General features: G+C 29.2%; 2 protein-coding genes across 6 annotated transcripts in view; one reads left to right on the forward strand and one right to left on the reverse strand.

The window, feature by feature from the left end:
- The window catches only part of LOC117179535, a 220,077-nt gene that overhangs the window by 122,551 nt on the left and 81,248 nt on the right, over nucleotides 1-16,278 (reverse strand). The gene's annotated exons all lie outside the window — the stretch shown is intronic.
- The window catches only part of LOC117179530 (protein artichoke-like), an 82,383-nt gene that overhangs the window by 3,836 nt on the left and 62,269 nt on the right, over nucleotides 1-16,278 (forward strand). Inside the window, exons 1-2 of one of the 4 annotated variants that reach the window (XM_033371420.1) lie at nucleotides 10,935-11,098; nucleotides 14,192-14,223. The exons of 1 other annotated variant lie outside the window; for it this stretch is intronic. The gene's annotated coding sequence lies outside the window, so the exon portion shown is untranslated. Of the gene's footprint in view, nucleotides 1-10,934; nucleotides 11,099-14,191; nucleotides 14,224-16,278 lie in introns of those variants that run through there. 2 more of the 4 variants (XM_033371422.1, XM_033371421.1) reach the window with 2 other exon arrangements.

Below are 16,278 nucleotides of genomic sequence, written 5' to 3' on the forward strand. Positions count from 1 at the left end.
GTAGCTGGACCCTACTTTTTTATTGCAAATTCGGATTCAGCGTCGAAAAATACATAAGAATATATAGGTCTGGTCAATTGCACAGACAATTTTGTTTTTTTTTTGTGGGACTGTGTTATTATTTCATCTGGCCAAAACCCTAACACCAATTTATATTACATTATTCATTGAAAAATTATATTTTTAAGTTGAATTTCAACTCCTTGATTAAAGCTTTCTTAAAACTTAATTTTTTAATTGAAGCTTCAAAATTTTACTTAAAAATTCGTTTGGTTTTTTTTTAGAATGAATTTTCTTAACTCAAAATTAAATTTTTTTACATAAAATTAACTGATTGGTTGAAAATTAACTGATTGGTTGAAAATTAACTTTTTTTATGAAACTTGACATTGCTTTTGTTTACAGCTTCATAATTTTACTAAAAATTTGTTTTCTAAAGAATTAATTTCCTAAACCCAAAATGTAACAATTTTGTTGAAATTTTAACTGTATAGTATATGTTCGTGAATGAAAATTTAGATTAAAAAAAAGTGTAAACTAAAAATCATTTGAAATTTAGACTAACCTCATATTCATTGTAAAAACTATTTAGTTTAAAATTTATTTAATTTTTGGAAAATACGTATCGTAGAATTTTTTTAGTAGAATTTTTTTACCTTCTAGCTGTCTTATATGTTCAACCAACGTTCTTCTCTTACATATAAATAAACTTCAATGGAGCAGTAAAGCAAATTTCATGAAAAAGTTTCATCGCGTTTTACTTTTTAATTCCCAGCTTTCAAGTAATAAAGTTTTTATTTAAACATTTCTAACAATGAATTTCTTGAAAAGTAAGTGTTTATAAAAGAATAAAAGAAAGAAAAAGTTTTACGATATTTGATGTTTTCGACTCGAAAGCTTCAAGACATTTCAAAATACCGAGTGTAAATTTGTAAGCTTCAATTATAAAATTGTTATCGAATTTTTATATCACAAAGCCTTCAAAAAAATGTTAACACCAACATTTGAAAACTATATTACTCGCACCGAGCCATCGTAAACAATTATTTATAAAAGATCAATGATTGGCAAGGAAAACCCTTATATAAATTCCAGTATTATTATTCAGAAACCCGTATCAAATTAATTTAAATGTCCAGTAGTCGAGTAGAGTCGGGAAATAAGACACCGATCGACTCGAAAGACGTTGCCATGCTGAGGAAAAATGAAGTGCACATATTCTTGAGGGTGGAGAGGGAAATGTGATTATTGAACAAACCTTCCCATTCACATATTATTTTTAGAATTTTTATTTGCATAAATATCGAAAAGCTGAAGAGGTAGTATACAATTTCTAACAGATAAACCTTCCTCAAGCCATAGGGAATTTTTGTGCCGAGTTGCAGACACATGTTTTATAATTTAGGAGAAAAACTTTATTAAAAAAATTTGTACCTGAACTTTATAAACTCCGGGTTTTTCCCCACTGACGAGGGGCACCAGGAGGTTACAAAATTTTTAAATCTATTTTGCGGTCAAACTATACAAGATGCGAAAAAAAATTAAGCAAATAAAACTGTGCACCCTAAAAAAAACTACACATTTAGTATTAATTGTTTTTTGATAGGACACGTAGTTTTTGCTGTATTCGTATAAAACAACATTAAAAATAAAAAAATTGAATTCTTGGAAAAACGACACAAGCTACGAAAAAAATGAAACAAAATTTTATCAGAAAAAAAGGGCTGCAAATTTGTAATGACTTATTTTTGGATAGGATGCGCAGTTTTTGTTTTATTCGTAAAAAGTAGTATTAGAAATAAAATTATAAAAATTTTAATAAAACGACACAAGAGACAAAAAAAATTAAAACAAAAGTTATTCATAAAAAAATCTACAAATTTGTTATAAACTATCGCCATAAAAATATATTACAAATAAAACAATTAACTTTTTGCAAAAAGGAGATAAACTTCAGTAACATTTTATTTAACACAATTTTCGCCTAAATTATTTCTACAACTTTACTTAGAACCACTTTACGCTAGGATGCGTATTTTGAGTTTGAATAGGAAAAAATAACATTGAAAATAAACAAATTAAATTTATGGAAAAACGACACGAGTTGGAATAAAATGTTTACCAACAATTTTTTTAAGAGGATACGCACTTTTTTAAATTATTTAAATAATACAACGAAAATTCGTTTATTTTATTACCAATGCAGAATATTATGAATTGTAATAATATAAATTTTTTTGAAATGGTATTTATTTTTCAGGGTAGCTAAAAATAAAAATTAGAGAAAAATAAGGAAAAAATATTGAAGTTATTATGAGATATAAAATTTGTAAATTATTTTGCAACGTCTGAAAAAGCAATCCCAGACCAAGGTAGCGAAATAAATTTAATATACATGCGATATAATATTATTAAACATAATATAGAAAAGTTCACATTTTGGACAAAGTCGATTGCGAAGTACGAGATACATGATGAGAATGTATTCGTTGAATCCGAAGGAGCGTTAACAAAAGATAATTGATAATCATCAAATAGCGGCTGTAGATACTTTGACTTTTAAATTAAAAATATTAGTGTTCTGCGTCGAAAATGTGTACTTTTAATCAAAAAAATTGTAAAGCAGATTCACAACTTTGGACAATTTTAGGTTATATTATCATTCTGCATCGAAAATAGGTGATAATAAAACAAGTGTCATTATTTGAAAATGATTTGCAATTTTATAATAGTTTTAGGATATGTTAACGTTTTTTTTTTACAGGAAATCTGTTGTTTGAAACAAAAACCATTAGATATTGAAGAAGATTTATAATTCTGAACAATTTTATGTTTTATTATTTCAGTGTTTTTAGTCTAAAATAGATTTTTTTAAATTTAATAATTTTTTAATAATTTAGTTTAAGTTGCCGTTTTACACCGTTAAAAAATGTTTTTTTTTACTGAATAAAACAATATATTTTAAAAAATGTTCATAACTTTTTGAAATTTGTAGTTTATGTTAGGATTCTTTATCGAAAACAGGTGATTTTAAGCAATATTTTCCTTTCTCTTTTATCACATTATATAGTAGATACTACTGAATATACAAATTTTGTATTTATAATTTTGTGTTATATTTTAATTTAAAAATTGTGTTTGGCGAAAAATAATAATCGCGCATGTAACCCGCATGTTTGTTTTTAGTCCAATTCTGCCGTTACAATTAAAATGAGCAGATGCAATTTTTTTTGAAATTGTCATAAAGTCGTCACTACGTTCATAATACTTCCGTTATGTACTTTTTTATATTTTTTAACACATATATCGTAATAGACACAGATGGAATCCGTGTCCACATAATCTGGAGTAACGTACAACTTATTTATGGGTCCCCACAATATTTCTTATAATTTTTTTAGCAGATACAGTTTTCTGAATTATACACTCATAGAAATTTAGTTACATAATACATTTTAAAAACGATATTACAGTTTAGTATAATCTTTTCCGATATAGGGAAATCGAGTATTTATATCAAAAAGTAATACAGTATCTATTAATGATCTATGAAAAATTTACTTTGGAAAATTAATATTAATTCTATAAAACTTGTAAAAAAATTGTGATATTTAAAATTAACAATATTAAACTCAAGTAGGACAATAATGTCAAATATTGGAAAGATTGGAATCATTCTTTCACGTTTTGAAAGAGAGGGTTCTGAAACTTGCTTAGGTTTATACTAAAAATTGTGAGTCATTCGAAAAAAATGTGGCGGACGAAAATGCGAAAAGGACCAGCTCTTAATCCCGTCGTGAATCTCCGTCAACTCACACTGCACGATTATATTACATAAATACGCACATTATATAAATTAACCTTTACTAATATAGATAGTACGCATACATATACATATAACACACACATCGCACGCAAATCACGCTGAGAGGAGTTGGAGGTCAGACAACTCAGCGGCGCCACTAACGAAAAACAAAATGTCATATTATGCACATTTTTTTGCTATTTTTTACAACAACAAAAAATAATTTTTTGCTCTAATAGTTTTCGAGAAAACAGGGTGGCACTAGCTTGCCGACAACTCAGTGGCTCCCTCTACAAAAATCATTCAAAATCAATAAATTAAGCAAAATGACTAGGTTAGATTTTTTTGCTATTTTTTTGCTTTACAATGAGCTATTAATCGCTTTTGTATCAACCCTTATTAAAACAAACTATCCCCTGTAATGAAAACAAGTATTAAAAAAAATATTGAAAAAATGACTAGGCTAGATTTTTTTGCTATTTTTTTGCTTTCAAACGTGATTTTAAACACTTTTGTAAAACCAACTCTTATTGTAAAAAGTAACCCCCAGTAATGAAAAAAAGTATTTAAAAATAGTATTGAAACTTCATTGACACTGGAAAATTCCCAAACAGATTATTTTATGACAAATTTATATGTGCGTGGTAAAGAGGGGTTGATTTTAGACGTTAATGGTCAGGGCCAAAAAATTGGAGGGTGTATTTTCGAGGAGCCCAAAAATCAGAAACTCCATTGACACTGCAAAATTCTTAAAAAGATTTATTTTTACAATTTCATATCTAAGTGGTGGTAAGGGGTTCATTTTAGGCGTTAAGGGTTAAAGCAAAAATTCGAAAAGGGTGTTTTTAAAAAGCCAAAACATCAGAGACTTCATTAACACTGGAAAATTCTTAAGAAGATTATGTTTTTATAGTTTCATATCTACGTGGTAGACAGGGGTTGATTTTAGACGTTAGGGGTTGGAGCAAAAAATCAGACATGTTTTTTCTGAAGAGCCAAAAAGTCAGAGACTCTAGTAACACTGTAAAATTAAAAAAAAAATTATGGACAAAGTCAAGATCTACCAACTCTATCACGTAGTTATGAGTTTAACAAAAAAATAATCTTATCGAGAATTGTTGAGTGTCAATCGTGTCTCTGGTTTTTTGGCACCTCAAAAATACCGACTACAATTTTTTGGCACCAACCCTTAAGGTCTAAAATCAACCCCTCTCTACCACGTAGATATGAAATTGAAAAAAAATAATAATTTTCTTGAACATTTTTCCAGGGTCAATGGAGTCTGATTTTTGGGCTCCTCGCAAATACCCTCTCCAATAATTTGGCTCAGACCCTTAACGTCCAAAATCAACCCCTCTCTACCACGTAAATATGAAATTGGAAAAAAAATAATTTTCCTGAATATTTTTCCAATGTCAATGGATTCTCTGATTTTTGGGATCCTCGAAAATACCCTCTTCAATTATTTGGCTCCAACGTTTAACGTCTAAAATCAACCCCTCTCTACCACGTAGATATACAATTGTATAGAAATAATCGTTTTGAGAATTTTCCAGTGCCAATGGAGTCTCTGATTTTTGGTCTCCTCGAAAATACCGACTGCAGTTTTTTGGCTCCAACTCTTTATGTCTAAAATCAACCCCTCTCCACCACGTAAATATAACTTTGTCAAAAAATAATCTTTTTTAGAATTTTTCAGTGTCAATGGAGTCTCTGAATTTTTTGCTCCTCAAAAATACCCTTTCCGATTTTTTTGCTCCAACTCTTAACGTCTAAAATCAACCCCTGTGTCTACCACGTAGATGTGAAATTATACAAAAATAAACTTCTTAAGAGTTTTCCACTGTTAATGAAGTCTGTGATTTTTGGGCTCTTCAAAAATACCCTTTCCGATTTTTTGGCTCAACCCTTAACGTTTAAATCAACCCCTCTCTACCACGTAGATATGAAATTGAAAAAAAATTTTCTTGAATATTTTTCCAGGGTACAATGGAGTCTGATTTTTGGGCTCCTCGAAAATACCGACTGCAATTTTTTCGCTCCAACCCTTAAAGTCTAAAATCAACCCCCCTATACCACGTGCATATGCAACTGTAAAAAAATAATCGTTTTGAGAATTTTCCAGTGTAAATGGAGTCTCTGATTTTTGGTCTCATCGAAAATAACCTCTTTAATTATTTGGCTCCAACCCTTAACGTCTAAAATCAACTCCTGTCTACCACGTAGATATGAAATTGTAAAAAAATAATCTTCAGAATTTTCCCGTGTTAATGAAGTCTCTGATTTTTGGCCTCTTTAAAAACACCCTTTTCAATTTTTTGCTCTAAACATTAACGCCTAAAATGAACCCCTTACCACCATTTAGATACAAAATTGTAAAAATGAATCTCTTAAAGAATTTTCCCGTGTCAATGGAGTCTCTGATTTTTGGGCTCCTCGAAAATACACACTCCAATTTTTTGGCCCTAATCATTAACGTCTAAAATCAACCCCTCTTTACCACGTAGATATAAATTTGTCATAAAATAAACTGTTTGGGAATTTTCCAGTGTCAATGAAGTTTCAATACTTTCTTTAATACATTTTTTCATTACAGGGGGTTGCTTTTTCAATAAAGGTTGTTTTTACAAAAGTGTTCAAAATCAAATTTGAAAGCAAAAAAAAATAGCAAAAAAATCTAGCCTATTAATTTTCTCAATACTTTTTTTAAATACTTTTTCTCATTACAGGGGGTTGCTTTTTACAATAAGGGTTGATTTTATAAAAGTTTTTAATATCACATTTGAAAGCAAAAAAAACGCAAAAGAATCTAGCCTAGTCATTTTTTAAATATTTCTTTTTAATACTTGTTTTCATTACAGGGGGTAGTTTGTTTTAATAAGGGTTGACTTTGCAAAAGCGGTTCACAGCTCATTGTAAAGCTAAAAAAAATAGCAAAAAAATCTAGCCGAGTAATTTTTTAAATACTTTTTTCCATTAAGTATAGTCAAAGATTAAGTTTCTCAAAGCTCTGTAAGCTTTGATGTACACATTCTCATCCTGACAGTCGCGCTGCGCGCTCGATTTCCGACAGACATTTGTAAACAGGTTTTGTTGAATTTTTTTCTTGTAACTTTCGTCGTTTTTCCACACATTTTTTTATTTTATTTTTTTTTCAACGTTACTTTTCATGAATAAAACAAAAGGTACGCGTCCTATCAAAAAGTGATTCTTAACGAAATTGTAGATATTTCTTGGGATAACAATTTTTGTTGATTCGTCTTTTTTCGTTACCCTACATAGTTTTTCTACAAAATGGATTTGTTTATTTTAATTATTTTTTTGTGCAATCAAAATTCGAATTTTTGATTTTTGAAGAAAATCCAAAAATTTGTCATGATAATCTTTGTAGGTCTTTTAAAAAGAAATGTTTTTCTTCTCTTAATTTTTTTTCATATCTTGTATTTTTTGGCTTAAAATTTTGATTTTTGGTTGATTTAAAAAATTTTGAAAACGCTATATCTCGAATTTTTTTTTTATCGAAAAAAGTCATTAGGATAAATTGTTTGTTCTTTTTAATACTATAAATATTCACACATAGAATTTTCAAATTCAGAAAAAAGTGATCTACAAAATTTTCAAAATGCGCTCACTTTTTGAATTTTTATCAAAAATGGCTGGTTAACGAACTCATCCTTTCTTTTAGCACCTAAAAAAGTGTGCCAAAGATGGATTTGATTCGTTTATTTTTTCGAGAGTTATCGTGTTTACGGGCGGACGGCCGGCCAGACGGACAGACAGACAGACGCCATCGTAAAAACCTGATTTTCGGTTTCAGGAGGTCTCGAAACGTGGAGATCTGTTTAAAAACTGTGATGTCAAATTTCCGACAATTCTAATACTTTCTCAATCATAAATGATGAGAATGTAAAAATCTAACCTAGTCATTTTGTTTAATTTATTGATTTTTGAATGATTTTTGTAGAGGGCGCCGCTGTGTTGCCGGCAAGCTAGCGCCGCCCTGTTTCCTCGAAAACTAATAGAGCAAAAAAATAGCAAAAAAATATGCATTATATGACATTTTGTTTTTCGTTATTGGCGCCGCTGAGTTGTCTGATCTAGCGGTTGGAACATTCAAGGGGACACAAAACCAGAGGTTTTTTGAGAAAAATCAAGAAGGCGTATCTTGACCCATTTTTTGACCCAGAAAAATGCATTTTAAAAATTGCGAACGAATGGTCATCGAGCCGATGAAAAATTATTTCGAAGCGTTGATAGCTCTCTGGCAGAACGCTTGGCTGACAGCCGCAAGGTTGCGCGTTCGATTCACGCTAGTCGTACTTTTTTTAAATAAAGTGATTGTTTATTAATTTTTTTTAACATTCAATAGAATTATGCCATTTAATAGTTATTTCTTCGTAATTTTTCCAAAAAACTGTTTATCGTATTTTTATGATCACTCGTTTGGACAGTTGTGGATTTGATTAAAATTCCGTAGTCTTCAACAGTTTCTAGTATTTATGTTTTTAAACTAAAGTAGGAACAAATTGTTTCAAATGAAAATTTCAACAATAAATAGAAAACAAAAATGTTTTCCGAAAAACTACAAAAAAATATCTGTGAAATGAATCCCTGCATCCACTAATATTTCGTTTTTTTGTTGAAATTTTCATTTGAAACACTTTGTTTATACTTTAATTTAAAAACATAAATACTAGAAACTATTGAAGAATAAATAATATTAATAAACTGCACAATTGTCCAAACGAGTGATAATAAAAATACGATAAACAGAGTTTTCATTGAAAATAAGGAAATATTAATAATCAAATGGCATAATTATATTTTTTTTAAATTTCAATGGAATAAACAAGCATTTAGATCATTACATTTTTTTAATACGGATAGCGGGAATTGAACACGCAACCTGGCGGCTATCAGCTAATCGCTCTGCCAGGGAGCTACCGACGCTTCGAAATCATCTTGCATCGGCTCGATGACCATCCGTTAGCAATTTTTAAAATGCATTTTTCTCGAAAATGGGTCAAAATTGCGTCTTCTTGATTTTTCTCAGAAAAGCTCTGGTGTGTACATTCCATTGAGGAGGGTATCAATATACACACAAAAAAGCAGCCTTAAAGGTCCCCTTGTAGGTAGTGAAAGTTTTTGGAATTGTGAGAAACGGCATGGTGCTTAATACCTCGACTTAGAAACATTCGGAATTAAAAGTAAAGTCAGGAAAATATTCTGTTTTAATAAGGTCAAAACTGGTATTGAATTAAATTCAAAAATATCTATTAAGTTTTTCGTTCTTTTTTCAATCATACCGGAAAACATGCGTCCATACATAAATCTTCATCAATTTAGCGGGAAACACGAAGTTCTCCGATTCACATCCTGAGCGCTCGGCTGTTCCAGAAAATAAAAATATCTCTTTATTTCTTTTCTCTCGTTGACTGTATTCATTTGTAGAATATTTGTATTAACTTATGTACCTCAAACTATTAATTTCTGCAATTGATTTTAGAGTATTTAATAATATCATTATCTATTTTGATTATTCTACGTTTTAATACATAAAATATCAATCTCTGCTATTAAATATACCAATTCTTGTTTTCAAGATATTAAGTTTTCATATTCTAATTGTAAAGTTTCGTAAGTACTCTAACAATCATTTTTATATTTACACGATTTCCTCAAATCGTAATCGACTATATCAATTATTATTATTATTATTAAACCATTAAGCCATTTCCCTTTCGGGGTAGGCGTGACTCACTCGGCAGGGGAAACGAGTAGTGTGTGGAAGGGATAGAGATTTTTCAGATTGATCCAGAATTTTCGTGCTATTTAAGTAAATAACACGTTCGTTCTACAACACATCTCCGACCCAGGTTGCTGATCAATCTCTCTAGCAATCACCCCAAGCGAAGAACCTCACGAAGTCGTTATGTAAGGTTCCCCACTTGAGTCCATTAATAGCCAAGGTCTTTGTTTCAGGCGTCATTCACTCTACTGACACTCTTTTTATTAACTATTTGCCGCCATGCTTTCCTGTCCCAGCATACTTCTCTAGCTTCTTTTATGTCCATGCATTTTTTCATGCAGGCTCTCGTGTTTCTGTGACTTCTTATGTCTCTTCTAAGTAGGGTCTCATTCACACATTCTAACCATTCTTTCCGCGGTCTACCTCTGGGCACGTTGCCATTTACTTTACCTTGATACACTTGTTTCGTTAGTCGTTCATTTGGCATTCTCTCAACATGTCCGAACCATCTGAACCGATTTATGAATATTGAAATAGCAAATATTGTTATAAAATGTCTTTCAATAAAGCGGAAAGTATAGGATACAAATCGTAACTGCAAATTAATAATAAAAATACGCTTATCTATTTTGGAAATATGTTATATATGGTTTTAGCATTTTTAGGATTCAGAATATATGATTATTGACCCTTAGTTCACAAAAAAATTCTATCCCATTAAAATTGCGCTTTAAAAATATTGCAACTTTCAAAATATATAAACTAAAATTTGTATATTGTGTACTAAAGTATTAAATGTGTTATAAAAACTGCATAAATTTAATCAAATAGATTCAATCATTCGATAATATTGGATAAGCATCTACATAGTTTACTCTATATGATCCTAATTTGAATTTTTCTTCTCTTTCTGCGGTGTTTTTGAAATACTATGGAAGATTGATCATTCTCTTTTTTCATTTTTAAATTAGAATACGCTACTTCTTTACTTCATAGAAGATATAATTGAAATTGAAGGAAGTATATAAAAGCTGCTGCAGCTATATTAATAAGGAAATGTTTAATAAATGTAGGATTGCGTCGGTTCTCGGTCAGAGTTCTTCGGATTTGTTGCCTATAGATATGTATTTTCTACTAAAAGAAAAAATTTCTTATAATTACTACTGCTACTTTATGCTTCATTCATGAGTCATATCATAAAAGTTCCACAATCTGCGCGCATTACAATATTTTCCCGATTTGACCCACAGCATCCTTATTTTTTTTCTCTTTTTCTAATCTTTCTTGTCAGGGAAGCTAGGCTTGTGAATGTTTTCCTCTCTCCTACCACCGTGATTTTGCCAATGATGACACCTCGAGAGATCAGAGGAGTAAGAGAAACAATGTTCATTTGCGAATACGGCGTAGAAAGAGCGAGAGTCACGTCAGCTTTGCCCTGACCTCGGTCTAACGCGGTCTAATTTAATCAGTTAACTCAATCCAATCCAGTGACAAGTTTGACTTCTTCAACCTAAAAAGACGGGAGGATATCAATCAGTGTTGTGGTATGTAAACGTGATTTGTGTTCTCCAAACTTTGGTTCTCCACACTCCGGCGACACTCGTGACGGCAATTCTTCCAATCTAGGCTTGGAGTGATTCCAAATGTCAAATACGAATTTTTCCATATGCTCTCAGTACCAAGAACCACTGAGTTACAGTACGATGCGTATGATTACGATACTGAGAAAATTTGGTTTCTGGAAATTAACGAGAATTTAGTGCAACCAGCACTATAAATCGCGTGCTAAAAAGGATTTTAGAAGATTTCAGATAAGTCAAATCAAAATTTCATCAAAAAACTTAATCTTTAACCAAAAAGTTGAACTTCAACCAAAACTTTAAATTTTTATCAAAAGAGACGAATTTGCTACAAAAAAGTTTCTATCAAGACGACCAATTTTCTAACCAAAAAAAAAAAACGAATTTTCAACGGAATTAACTAAAGAGATGTATATTCTACCCACACATTAATTTTGAACAAATTTAGTTAATTAATTATTTTGAACATAAAAGATGGATTCTCAAAACCAAATTTAGTAGTTGGTATTCCAATCATTGAGACTTTAATTTTTAATGAAAAACATTTGAATTCGTCCTAAAAAGGCAAATTTTTAACATATAAGTTGTATCCTCAGCCAAAACAGATTAATTTTCAACCAAGAAGATTAATTTTCTTCCACAAAGGACGAATTTTCAAGAAAATAGATGTTCAACCGAGAAAGATGAATCATAAACAAAAAAATGTAAAATTAAGTTTTGCCAACAGAATTTTTAAATTATCAAATTTTAAATTGTTGCTTCATCTTTCTGAAATATCTAAATATCTTTTAAACTTGCTTGCATTTTTTTAATTTGTATCTTGCCAAATTGAGAAATTTTGTTTTAAAATCTCTAGCATTCTTTTTTCACGTTTTAGGAAGAAATTTTTAATTTCTTATAACAATTCACTTTTCTTTGAAAAAAAATTAAATCCTGAAAAATTGAAAAAATTGTCTTCAAATGTCCCAGACTTTTTTCGAGATCTTTTGAAATCTTTATAGTTTAAAGTTAATCTTTTGAAAAAAATCCTAAATAATTTTTAATTTTCACAGAAATCTAATTGTCAGTACAGACAGTTTTTTTACACGGTACTCACATTTCGTAAATTAGGATGTTTGAAGTTTTTGTCAATAATTTTATTTCCCGCATCTCTTTGAAAGTGTAAAAAAGTTTACAAATTATATTGCGGTAGCAAAATTTTAAGAACATAATTCTTATACAATATTAAAAAATTATTTATAATTAAATTTTTTTATCAATAATGTTCGGAGAAATTTTGAAAGAAATTTTATCATAAAATAAAATTACTTATTTGGAAATTTTAATTGACAAAATTGATGGTTTAGAAAACTCTTAATCATTATAAGACAATCCAAATAATAATTTACTGACCTGAAATCTAGATTATAATTCTGTGAGGAAATTCCCTGTTCCAGAATGAAAATTATAATTCTTTAGAAGCGATTTGTGAACTTTAAAGGGTTTCAAAATAAAAGAAAAGTTTTCTTAAAATTCATGGGAAAATTTCATGATTTTTTATTTTGAAAAATGAATTCTACAATATTTGTCGAACAAAAAATTCAGATATTCAGATAAAGATATTAAAAATTATATTTAAGAGTAATTTATCAATTAGAATACCAAAATAAGTTAACGAAATATATGTTTATAAAAATAACAACTTGCATGTTTAACAAATCTGTGCAGATGCTTAAAACACCAAATTTTTTTAGTAATATTTTTGTAATTTATTTGCATTCATTTTTACTACGCCATAAATCACGCGGTTAAACAATCGCTCAGAGAAAAAGTTGTCGTGAAGCAAAAACATCGTCCTCTTGCCTGTTTTATTTTTACGACGTGAATATATTTTTTACACAAACCGGATTATCTGGCTACAAGATTAGGTGAAATCATTCGCATAAGGAAAAATTTTGTTGCAAAAAGATTCGAAAATCATCTCAATCTTAAATTTAAGAGGAAATTCCATTTACGTCACGAAACATCCTTTTGTCATAAGAGGAAATTTCTCTTAGTGATAGTGGTATTTTTGTATTGGAATATTTCTTTTAAGTTTAAGCTGCTTTTATTTTGCTAAATGACGTTTTTTAAATAACTATGTCTTTCCTTTAAATCAAGGTTTCCGTTCTTTGAATCAATTAATATACAGTGAAAACCTTCAATAGCCCTCCCTTCTATAGCCCTTCCTAGCATCGACGCCACGCCGCAGCTAGGTGTAACAGGGGGTGCGCGGGGTTTGCAGTTGTCACTTAAACGAGCACTAAGGCGTGAAAAAGAAAATCGGAAAGGGCTATAATCCTTATTCTAAAAAATATATTACATCTTAGGATCACATAAATATTTACTGATATTAAAAACACTTTTCTTCGTTTCCAACCAATATTTGGTAAAATTTAAGTTATGCTTCTTTGATCAAAGCAATCACATTTTCCAATTAAGAAAAACTTTTACTTCGGCCGATGGACATTAATTTGTTTAAAGGAAACATTTTATTGATTAAAATCACATTCGACTATCAACCATCTAATTTTCAAAGAAAAATATTTTATTTCTTTTCAACCAATAATAACGTTCCTACACCTACTTAATATTTCGACTGACTGAAATAAGTATTAATTTGAAACAATAATTCCATACTTTACGTTTAGATATAGTTACACGGAAAAAATATGAGCTGTTAAACCCATGTTATTCCTTATAACAGCTGAACATATAGCTGCGGAAACGAACGAATGAATGCATAAAGACATTGGAATCATTTGTGTTACAGCTCATTTGTTATGTTTTGGAAATCGGATTTTTTTTCTTAAAATAAGAATACTTCAAGTGTGAACATATAACATGAACCTAGCTGTATTTTCATTCTTCGGTGTCCCATTTTTGTTTTTAAATTGAGATAACATCAAGAAACACGAGGAAAATAACACAATTTATATTTTTATATATTTCCATACCAACAAAATGTTTTCCTTATTTAGACATAATAAAAGTATACACATCTGACGAAAATAATAAATTCTTGATGTTTGAATTTAGGTTGAAATTACTGGTATCCCAGAAGACTTCATGTAAGTAACTAAACGTTTTATCTGAGGGACCGTACTTAAATTACGCAACATCTCGGGGTGGGGGGGGGGGGGGGTCCAGACATTTTGTTACGATTTGTTACGGAAATCATGTAAGTAATTTTTGTGAATTAGATTATCTTTTTAGTTATAAATTTGGTTATTTTGTTGAATATTTAACAATTTTCTTAAAAAGACATAGTTTTTGTTTGAAAATTCAACTATTTTGTTGAAAGTTGATCTATTTACTTGAAAATTTACTTTTTGTTTTAAATTCGTATTTTTGTTTTGAAAAGTCCATTCAAATCTTCTCGGGTGGATATTTAACTCTTTTTTGTTAAAAATTTGTGTTTTTGATTAGAAAATTTCCCAGTTTTAAAAGAATTTTCATTTTTCTTAGACACAAATGCAACTATTTTGTTGAAAATTCAACCAGTTTGTTGGAAAGTCATACTTTTTGGTTTAAAATGCTGCTATTTTCTTAAAAATTTAATTATTTCGTAGAAATAAGTATTTTTTGTTTCAAATTAATGCAACTGTTTGGTTGAAAATTGAACTTTTTTGCAGAAAATTGATTTTTTGTACAAAATTTATATTTTGCTGTTGAGAAATGAACTGAAATCTTTTCTTGATGAAAGTTCGACTTAAAAAAATAGTTTTATGTTAAAAACTCATCTGTTTTACTACAAATTTATTTTTTTTATGGAAATGCCACTATGTGGTAGAAAATAATTTTTTTTTGTAAAAATTCATCCTTTTTGGCGAAAAAATTATTATTTTTTGATTGAAAATTAATATTTATCGTACAAAGTTATTTTTCGTTAAAAAGATTCATATTTTAATCTTGAAAAGTGAACTGGAAAGTTTTCAAAATGAAGGTTTAACTGCATTTATTTTTAAATAAGAATTCATCTATTTTAAGAGAAATTGATGTTTTTTGATAAAAATGCCACTATTTGGTAGAGAATTCAACAATTTTGTTGAAAAGTAACTTTTTTTTCTTAGAAAATCCTCTTCCTAGATTAAAAATTCAATTTTTTCGTAGACATGTTTCAAAAAGTCATATTTTGATCGTGAAAAGTCAACTGAAATCTTTTATAACAGAAGATTCAACTAATATTCTTGACAATTTATCTTCTTTTTAAAAAATTCATCTGTTTTAGTAGAAATTCAATTTTTTTATGAAAATTCAAATTTTTTGTTAAAAATTATTTTTCTTAGCTTGAGTGTTCAACTATCTGGTTTGAAAGACTTGATTGAATCACTCTGCTTTATTGAAGATTTATATTTTTAGTTGTAAAATCATCACTTTCATGGAAAGTTTAACTATTTTGTTGAAATTTATTATTTTTTAATAGAAAATACATCTACTTGAGTAAAAGATAAACTGCATTGTTGACAAATTTATTTTTTTGATTGAAGGCTTATATCTTGACTTAAAAATTGAACTGTTTGGTGAAAAACCCTGGTTTGTAAAAAATTTTTTAACTGAAAATTTAATTTTTCCATTTTTTAAGGTTGATCTTTTTTAGTGTAAACCTCCTTTTTTGACCAAAAAAATTTCGTGTCTTAGTTTGAAATGTATTTTTTGCTGGGTAAAAATGCATCAATTTCGTGGAAACTTATTTTTTTGCTGGGAAGTCATATATTTTGAATGGAAATTAAATTTTTGTAGGAAAAATTCGTCTTTTCGGTTCAAGGTTTTGACAGTTTATATCAACTTTTTTTCTATCTTTCTTGAGTGAAAAATCTTTATTTGTTCAAAATTCGTTTTTTTTTTATTTTAAAATTCTTTTTTTTACAATTCTCATCATTTTTGATTGAAATATAAACAGTCACACTTTTCTGTTTATAATAGATTCTACGTTAAAAGTATTGTCAGATTAAAATTCTGGTATTTGAATATTAATATGATAAAGGAAAATGAAAAATTACTAAAAAAAGCAGGGAATTTTGAAAATATAGTTCTCGGACACCCTGCCTAATTCTACTAGCAAGAACTAGCAAAAATATCTGGAAACTAAAAATTACGCTCAGTAAGGGGGGGGGGGGGGGGGG

Source organism: Belonocnema kinseyi, chromosome 9 (assembly GCF_010883055.1).
Source record: "Belonocnema kinseyi isolate 2016_QV_RU_SX_M_011 chromosome 9, B_treatae_v1, whole genome shotgun sequence".
NCBI classification, from domain to species: domain Eukaryota; kingdom Metazoa; phylum Arthropoda; class Insecta; order Hymenoptera; family Cynipidae; genus Belonocnema; species Belonocnema kinseyi.